This window comes from Tupaia chinensis, unplaced genomic scaffold, assembly GCF_000334495.1.
Source record: "Tupaia chinensis unplaced genomic scaffold, TupChi_1.0 Scaffold000414_1, whole genome shotgun sequence".
NCBI classification, from domain to species: Eukaryota; Metazoa; Chordata; class Mammalia; order Scandentia; family Tupaiidae; genus Tupaia; species Tupaia belangeri.
The window spans coordinates 2092966-2102713 of record NW_006159919.1 but is presented as its reverse complement, the minus strand read 5'-3'; positions in this window follow the sequence as shown (position 1 = coordinate 2102713).

The window sequence follows — 9748 nt, the reverse complement described above, 5'->3', positions numbered from 1 at the left end:
TTTAGTTAGCAGCTAGATGGATACTTTTGCCTTGATTTTGATGTTCTCCTCCTGCTTGATGTACGTCTCCCTTGACTCATAATCTGCTGCAGATTGACAACCCAAATTTATGAACTTTTTATTTTTTTCTTTCAGTGTTTCTTTTGCAGATAATACTCTTTTTCATTAGTCTAGGCTTAACTCATTTTGGTCTGATAGTCTTACTGTAAAGGGACTATTTGTTAAGTCACATTTGTCTTTTGTATATGTGGCCAGTCAGGAGTGTGTCTTCCTCCAGATGATTCCAAAAACCCTCTTCCATGGCCTTCCCAGTCTCCCACTTTTTCACTCTAGCTTATCAGTAGATACGGAACAGTGTTTCCCATTCTCTGTGATGTTGTTAAAAGGTTGTAGAGGATATCAATACCTGGGGGAATATACCTAGTAATGATTACTACGAAAAAGGAGAACAAAAATACCAACTTAGCTATATTTGGTCCATTGCATATACTCATAAAGATACAAAAAAATTTAATGATGGAAAAGTCTAATCAACCATCCAAATACACTTGTTTGTCAGCTGGCACTATGATTATGTTCAATACAACATTCTACATAGGTTTTGCTTTTATTTCTACTTGGCAATTTCAGGATATCTGTGACTTCTACAACTTTTTTTTAACTATTTTTTTGAGAGATTTTTTACTACAGGTTGCGTGTGCTTGCCAGAGAGACTGAGAGACAGAGAGACAGAAAGTGAGAAATCACCCCCCCCAGGGGGGATGGCCATGCCACAGTCCCTTTTCTTCCATTCTCCTCTCGGGATCTTGAACATGCATGCACACGCACCCGGTGTGAGTTTAAGCCACCAGGTCTGAGACTCGAACCATGGTCGACTACATGGGAGCTAACTGCTTGTCCCGTGACTTCTACAACTTCAAGAACATGAATCACTTGAGCAAATAATAAGCCAATAAGCTTAAGTTCAGAGAAAACTGCTACAAAGTTGTCTTTTGAATCTACTTTCACATAAAATTAGATATGTCTTATCATGGAATAATAATGCAAGATGCAACATCTGGCCAGATCCATACTATTTTAATAGGGGCCAGCAGGTGCATGGTGGTTAAATGCACTGGACTCCCACATGGATGACCACCGTTCAAGTCCCCAACCTGGTGGCTTGCTTTCTCACTCCCTCCCCCCGTCTCTCTCTGATCAAACTGTAAAATAATAATAATAAATAAAGTTAAATAAAATAATTCAGACTATTATAATGTATTAGGAAAAACATTCCTTTATTCAATAAATATGTATTGAGTGCTTACTATGTACAAGGAAGGAAGGAACAATTTTTACATACATCTGTTATTTTTAACTGCTCCTTCAAGCCTTTTCTTCTCAAACTCATCACATCCAGTTGAAAGGTCTCTGTGGCTCCCCTCTCCAGGAACTGCTCACATCAGCCCAGAGCACTATCAATTCAAGAGAGGCCTCCGATGTGGCTTTTCAACTCCCCAGGAGGCACTTTCCCAACCACCTACAAGAGTTGGCAAATCAAACATAATTTTAGTTAGTATGTTTCTGAGTCATTTCAGTTTAATTTTTTTCCTGTCCCCACATCGACCATTTTTCATACAATTGCCAATGGTATGAACAATCTCTTAGCCTCTTGAAACTCTGTGTCCCTCCACTGTGGGACCCAGTCGGGTTTCTGAGCAGCTCCATGCTGTGCTCCCAGCATTCTGGGGCAGTGGAAGACAGCTCTAAAATAAATGGGCTGAAAAATACGTTTTTCTTTTCCTACTCCCAAGTCTGTAGTTGATATTCAACAAGCTTACTTCTTCCTCTTCTTCTTCTTTTCTTCTTCTCCTTCTTCTTCTTCTTCTCCTTCTTCCTCTTCTTCTTCTTCTTCCTCCTCTTCTTCTTCTTCTTCTTCTTCTTCTTCTTCTTCTTCTTCTTCTTCTTCTTCTTCTTCTTTTTAATTTAGAGAGAGATTTTTTGCTATAGAATTGCGAAATCACTCCGCAGAGGGGATGGCCACGCTGCAATCCCTTCTCCTCCATTCTCCTCTCAGGATCTTGGGGACACAGGCACAGGTGCCCAGCATGAGTTTCAAGCAGCCAGGTTGGGACTCGAACTGTGGTCAACTACATGAGAGTCCAGCAACATAACCATTACACCATCTCCTGCTCCCTCAACAAGCTTACTTCTGATATAGAAATTAACCATTAATAAAGCCTTACAGTTGGGGCCAGCTGATGACATAATGGTTACATCACTGGATTCCCACGTAGCCGACAGCGTTTTAAGTCCTAGACCCAGCGGCCTAAATCTCACACCTGGCATGTGTGCATGTGTGCCTGTGTGCCTAAGATCCTGTCTCACTTTCTGTCTCTTTGTCTCTCTCTGTCTCTCTGGTGAGCACACGTGCCCTATAGCAAAAATCTCTCTCTGCAAAAAAGAGAGAGAGAAAAAAAAAAAACCTTACTATCATATTGAGAATCATTGTCCCCAAGATACATTCAAGGCTGCTGAGAGACTTCTGCTACCAGACAGAAACCTGCACAAGAACAAGCATCTGTGCTGGACACTGGATGTGTATGTGATTGGCTGAGTAGAGAGATGCACCTGCCCAAATAAAATCTCAGTTTTAATGAAAGCCTTTCAGTTTATCCTACCTGCTCCAACTGAGATAATCTGTCCAAGTGAGATCATTCTTTACCTTGGAAGGACTCTTCATTCTCTTTTCCTAACTGTTCTTCCTTTTGTGTAGGGTTAGTTTTTTTGTTTCCAGAGCTTTTCTTCTAAGCTTGCCTGGCACTTCACACAAACGTCTGATATAAAGGAGATACCATGAGAAAGTAGGCAAACAGAAGTACGAAGTTTCAACAAATGCTGCCTGAATCTAAAATGTAAAACAAGCCAGAGTCAGACATTGCTATCTAGAAAAACAAACCTTATTAATAATAATAGGATGCTTCTAATACATGGCCTACTTTATACTTTGTAAATTAGTGTGCCATTCTCATCGGTTGCCCCTCAGGGTTGGCGAGAAGAGCACTGGCGCCCCAGGTAATGTTTTTTTGGCAACCCCTCCCCAAAACAACAAAGCCAGCCCCCCGCAGCTCTCTCTTCTCTATTCCTCAGGTCGCCCCATCTCTCTAATTGGTATTCATCCAACGCTGAACAGTAGCTATCAGTACTTGATGATTAACAGCCTTGTGAGACTTTGTGATAGCAGCAAGAGTTGGCTCTTGTATCCACCATTTAAAAGGGATGCTGGAATGTGGGATTCTTGTTTCAAAGAGGTACAGATGGATGGCATTGTGTTTCCACCATCTGAATAGGTCACAAGAGCAAGGGATGAGTGGTTCAACGAAGTGGAGGGGGACACTAAAATCTCTCTGCCATGCCCCTCCTAACATCACTATGTATTGGGGAACTTTATTTTTTTTTATTATTTTATTTAACTTTTATTTATTTATTATTTTTAAAAATTTGACCAGAGAGGGACAGAGTGAGAGAGAAGGAAAGTGAGAAAGCAAGCTGCCAGATCCAGGCAACCATGATCAGCCATGTGGGAGTCCAGGGCCCTTAACGATCATGTCACCTGCTGGCCCCTGTACTGGGGACCTTTCAAAGCTTGATCTGAGCCTGCATCATTCAAACACTGACTACTTGATTGCTCAGTCACTTGATTGCTTAGTGTTGAGATAGCCCTTCATATTCCAAGGGACTATGATCTTCATCTACCTTTCTTCCCACATTTTGATTTCTGTGCAATCCTGCCTTTTTTTTCATCCCCACCAAGCCTAAAGTGCCTTCACTAAACCCTAGGAAACTGGATGTTCAACTACATCGATATACTTACCAGAAAGTAGCCCAGAGTTACATGCAGAAATCGACTTCTGTTTTGAATGGCCCTGAAGGTCTCTAGTTACGAAGAATTTTTCATGTCAGGATTACGATCCCACCATATGGGACTCTTTGCTTTGCACTGAAGTTGGGCCCAGGATTTCAGAAACATGTTTCGGGTCTCATGGAACCACCAAGTATATTTGGACTGCACCAGATTTGACAAGCTATAGAGCAAATTGTAAATACTTTTGGATACTGGCACACATTTTATAAATAATTCTGGCAGCATTTTAATTCTCTAGGACTTCAGGGGTTTGTTATATTCAATTTTTCATTATTTGTTCATTTCCATGTGGCCTTATTTCTACAAACACAATTTCTTGAAAAGTGGAATTAGGTCCAGATTTAGCAAACACAAAAGGATGATTTGTAACTTTTTGCTCATAAACTGGTTCTGAGCAAAGGCAAATGAAGTCATTTATACTTGGTGACACATAATTATACATTTATACAAAAGCATTGATAGGGAAATAGATATTTTAAATTCCATCAGTCTTTAGAGTTATACTATCCTAATTATCTTTCTTGGTGATGAGGTCTCTCTCTTTTGGTCAGTTTTATACTCGGCACCCCAGAGGGCCTGGCCACTTACTAGAAGAAGCAATGATAAAGTGACAAGTTCCCTCCAGTAGTACTCATATTTAACTACCCTGCATTGGTTCGGCAGAGAGACTAAAGGCAAGGGAAAATGACTTTAGTAACTGTTAAAAAAAACATCATGAGCTATCCATATGATTACATTACCTCCCCTAAAATACTTTTCAAACACATGTCACAAGATCTCACTCTCTTGGGACCAGCAGTTAGCGTAATGGCTATGTCACTAGACTCCCATGCAGTCGACTGCAGTTCGAGTTCCAGACCCAGTGGCTTAAACTCACGCCGGGCGCGTGTGCATGCAAGCCCATGATCCCGAGAGGAGAATGAAGGAGAAGGGATTGCAGGGTGGTCATCCCCCTTGGGGGGTGACTTCTTGCTTTCTGTCTCTCTGTCTCTGTCTCTCTGGCCAGCGCACGCGTCCTATAGCAAAAATCTCTCCAAAAAAAGAAAAAAGATCTCACTCTCTCACTACTTTCTGATCACTCAGTTACCACCTTCTTGGGCACACTTTCTATGACCATCTATGAAACCTCACCCGCTTTACTCTGAAATCCCAATTTGCTTTCTCTGCTTTATTTTCCCCCAAAGCCACTACACATACATTCACATACATCCCAGTAAGATGCAAGGTTTTTGAGGAAAGAGGTTTTTGTCTTTTCTCCTCACTCCTGTATCCCCAGCCCCTGCAATAGTGCCTAGAGTAGTCAAGACTCTTGATAAATATTTGCTGAAAAAAATGCACACAAATCCCTAAGTGACATGCATGTGAACACACTCTCGCAAGCACACCTCAGTATAAAGGCCACTCTCACATGTTCACTCTTCCCCTGGACTTTGCCTCAATAAGGCCGAGCCCATGTTTGGTAGCCCTAGAATCTGCTTTCCATTCTATAGAAAGGTTTGAGGCCAGAGAAAATGCATTTTCCAAACTCTACACTTACTGGCTGTATGTATACTTACTGGAAGTAATTAGTAAAGTTTCTTCTTTTATTTAAATTTCTGCTAAAGGGTGTGTGTGCTCACCAGAGACAGAAAGACAGAAAGCGGGAAAGCACCCCTCATGGGGCATGGTCATGCCTGCAATCCTTTCTCCTCCATTTCTCTCACCTCTTGGGATTTGGGGCTCTCACACACATGTGCAATGTGTTTTTCAAGTCACCTGGAACAGGGACTCAGATTACAGGGTCAACCATATGCAATCCAGCCACCTTAACCACCAGGCCACAGGCTGGTCTAGCTAAGCTTCTTAAATGACTACTCTGTTCTTATTTTCTCAACAGGCTCTCTTTTCAATTCCTGTAGTCTGGATTCTGTCCCCACCATGCGGCCCACACCACTAAAATTGTCACTAAATCCAAATAAGTAATCCTTCTTTCCTTCCCTCCTTCCTTCCTTCCCTCTTCTTCTTCCTTCTTTTCTTTCCTCCTCTTTTTTTTTTTTTTTTTTAATTTTTTTGCCAGTATCCCACAACTGCTGGAGCTGACTTCTCACTTCATTGTATGCAGTCTTGGTCCTCTTGGCTTCAGAGGTACACAGCCCGCCTACTCGCTGACCACTCTTCCATTAAATGCTGGGGTGTTCAGTGCCTGACTTGCTGCCGATAATCAATGACTTCCAAACATCTGTCCCCAGCTTGGCTCTTACCTCTCAACGTCACACTTCTCATCACCACTTGTCCCGCAGCCCCTCAGAGCCCACCTGTCTAGAACTAACCAGCGCACCCTCTGCACTTTCTCACCAAAAAGCACCACCGTCTGCCTACCTGACGAATGGAAAACCTTGGCCTTCCTTTCATCCTCAAACTATTTTCGTGTGAGGTCAGTTAGCAACAGAGTGGGAAAGCAGGGACTTCACAGAGGCAGATCAGACCTCGCTCCAGTCAGGACTCTGAACCACACTGGACAGAGGACTTACGTTCTCTGAGCCTTAAGTTTCTCGAATGGAAACTGGACATACTCACTATCTAATAACAATACCTATAACAATACCTCCCTTTACTAATGGTCATAAGTGTTCATTTAACTATTTTACAAAAATGTATGTGCCAAGGGGCTCTGCTAGGCAGTAGGGCTCAACAGCAAACAAAGTAAGTTGCCTACTTTCTGGAACAAATGCTCCAGTGAGCTATGACCTAATGATGTAAAGCGTCTTATCCTTGATCTAATAGAGCCCAAACACAGTAGTTGCTCAATAAACTGAAGCTATTTCACTCTTATCCTACTCACTAAAATCTATTATGTCAACCCTGCTGATATCAGTCTTCTTCCCCTCACCACTTCAGTTCAGGTCCTTAACATTTCTTGTCTGAATTATTTGTTGGAATTTCTTATACGGCATTCGTTCAGCAAATGCTTAAGTACCTACTTTGTCCTGAGCACTACTTGAGAATCTGAGAACACCACAGGGAAACAAACAGACTGAGGGGAAAAAAAATCCTTGCCTTCAAGGAAGTTATCCAGTAGTGTGTCTTACCCCACTTTAATTCATTCTCAATTATGTCAAAACAAACAAACAAAAAAAGATAAAGATAAAAAAGGGACCAGCAGTTAGCATAATGGCTATGTCGCTGGACTCCCACGTAATTGACTGCGGTTCGCGTCCTGGCCCCGGTGGCTTAAAACTCACGCCGGGCGCGGGTGCGTGCGTGCCCAAGATCCCGAGAGGAGAATGGAGGAGAAGGGATTGCAGCGTGGCCATCCCCCCCGGGGGGGGGGGGTGATTTCTCGCTTTCTTTCTCTATGTCTCTCTCTGTCTGTCTGGCGAGCGCACGCGCCCTATAGCAAAAACCTCTCCAAAAAAATAAAAAAAAAGAACAAAATATAAATTATGTCAAAACGATGTTCCCAACCCTATGCTCATCCTTCAAGCCTCAGTTCTGCGACAAGCTCAGGAGACATTCCCTACAGCCTGAGTTGGGGGACCAGGTGAGATGTTCTCATACTGTCCTGCCTTTCTTCCCTTTTGTCCTCATCACCCTGAGACTGTTTCCAGAAGTTCAAACTCTTTTTTTAAAAAAGTGTGTTATCAGACATTCAATTTTATTTAAAAAAAATTGTTTCTTTTCTTTTATTGTTATTGTTTCTAATTTGACCAGAGACAGAGAGAGGAAAAGTGAGAAAGCAAGCCTCCAGGTCTGGGACTTGAACCACGGTTGGCCCCGTGGGAGTCCAGCACCTTTAAACACCATGTCACCTGCCGGCCCCAAAGTTCAAACTCTCTATGAAGGAATAATCCATAGTCTTTACCGCTGACAGGTCTAGCTCAGGTCCTATTATTCTCCTGTACAAACAATTCAACCCCATAACAGCACCTTATTCTAATATGCTGCAGGTTCTCAACCCTCTGGGCCTTTGCTAGTTCCCTCAGGAGCTAACACTTCCTGAGGCATGTACAGGTAAGATATGGTACCTGGCACTTTAAATATATTCTCTCATCTCATCCTCCAAATGACCTATCTCTGTCAGAGCTTTACTTTTATAGCATGTGACAGAAACTGGTTAATGCATAAAGGAGACTTATTGATTAATAACAAAAGAGTCCAGGAGTAAAAACACTGTCGGGCGTGGCCTCCCTGGGGTAACAGCAAGGACTTGGAATCCAGTTTTCCTTTTCCCACTTCTGAGCTCTTATTTCCTTTTATGAGCATCAAACTCCTCTAGGCATTTCTGCATTTCTGGGGGTTTCAGGTGGCTGAAGAAGTTCGAGGGCAATATCTTTCTTGGTTCAAGTTTAGAAAGAATAAAATAAAAAAGAGGGAACTCAAAAAAAAGAGAATCGAAACAAAAATGTGCAAGGCTCAGTCACTGTAGCACACGCTGGACACTGCTTCTTGGCAAGCTGAGGTCACATGGGCGGCCTGGGTTCGATTTCCAGCCCATCTTAAAAAACAAACAAGCGAAAAATCAGGGAGAAAGCAAGCCTCCAGGTCTGGGACTTGAACCACGGTTGGCCCCGTGGGAGTCCAGCACCTTTAAACACCATGTCACCTGCCGGCCCCAAAGTTCAAACTCTCTATGAAGGAATAATCCATAGTCTTTACCGCTGACAGGTCTAGCTCAGGTCCTATTATTCTCCTGTACAAACAATTCAACCCCATAACAGCACCTTATTCTAATATGCTGCAGGTTCTCAACCCTCTGGGCCTTTGCTAGTTCCCTCAGGAGCTAACACTTCCTGAGGCATGTACAGGTAAGATATGGTACCTGGCACTTTAAATATATTCTCTCATCTCATCCTCCAAATGACCTATCTCTGTCAGAGCTTTACTTTTATAGCATGTGACAGAAACTGGTTAATGCATAAAGGAGACTTATTGATTAATAACAAAAGAGTCCAGGAGTAAAAACACTGTCGGGCGTGGCCTCCCTGGGGTAACAGCAAGGACTTGGAATCCAGTTTTCCTTTTCCCACTTCTGAGCTCTTATTTCCTTTTATGAGCATCAAACTCCTCTAGGCATTTCTGCATTTCTGGGGGTTTCAGGTGGCTGAAGAAGTTCGAGGGCAATATCTTTCTTGGTTCAAGTTTAGAAAGAATAAAATAAAAAAGAGGGAACTCAAAAAAAAGAGAATCGAAACAAAAATGTGCAAGGCTCAGTCACTGTAGCACACGCTGGACACTGCTTCTTGGCAAGCTGAGGTCACATGGGCGGCCTGGGTTCGATTTCCAGCCCATCTTAAAAAACAAACAAGCGAAAAATCAGGTTTGGTGGTGCACACCTGTGGTCCCAGCTATTTAGGAATCTGAGGCAGGAGAATAGTGACACAGTAACACCCTGCCTACAACACCACACATACACACACACACAAATATACTACCAAAAGAAAGAGAAGAAAAATGAGTATTGCTGGCCCTATGTGCTCATTCCTGAACCAATCATTGCCATAAAGAGAAAGCAAGGCACGGACTAGCCAAGCCCAAGACACGAGCCTCCCCTTGAAGGTGAGAAAGAACTCGGCTTCATGAAGCTCACCAAAAGCTGGTAGATTCCCAGAGCAAAATGAGCATCAGTTATAACAAGAAAGGACAGGGAATTGTAACTACAAGAATAACTAAGACCTAACATACAAAACTAGGACCACAAACAATGTGCCTCTCTGCCAACCCCCCAAAAATAAAAAGCTAATAGAGGTTAAGCTCTTTGCTTAGGATCACAGAGGTGAGCTCTTGGTGGTATGACCACTGCTTCTTTCTTTTTTTTTTTTTTTTGAGAACGAGATTTTTGTTTAAGGGGAACTGCACTCGACAGAG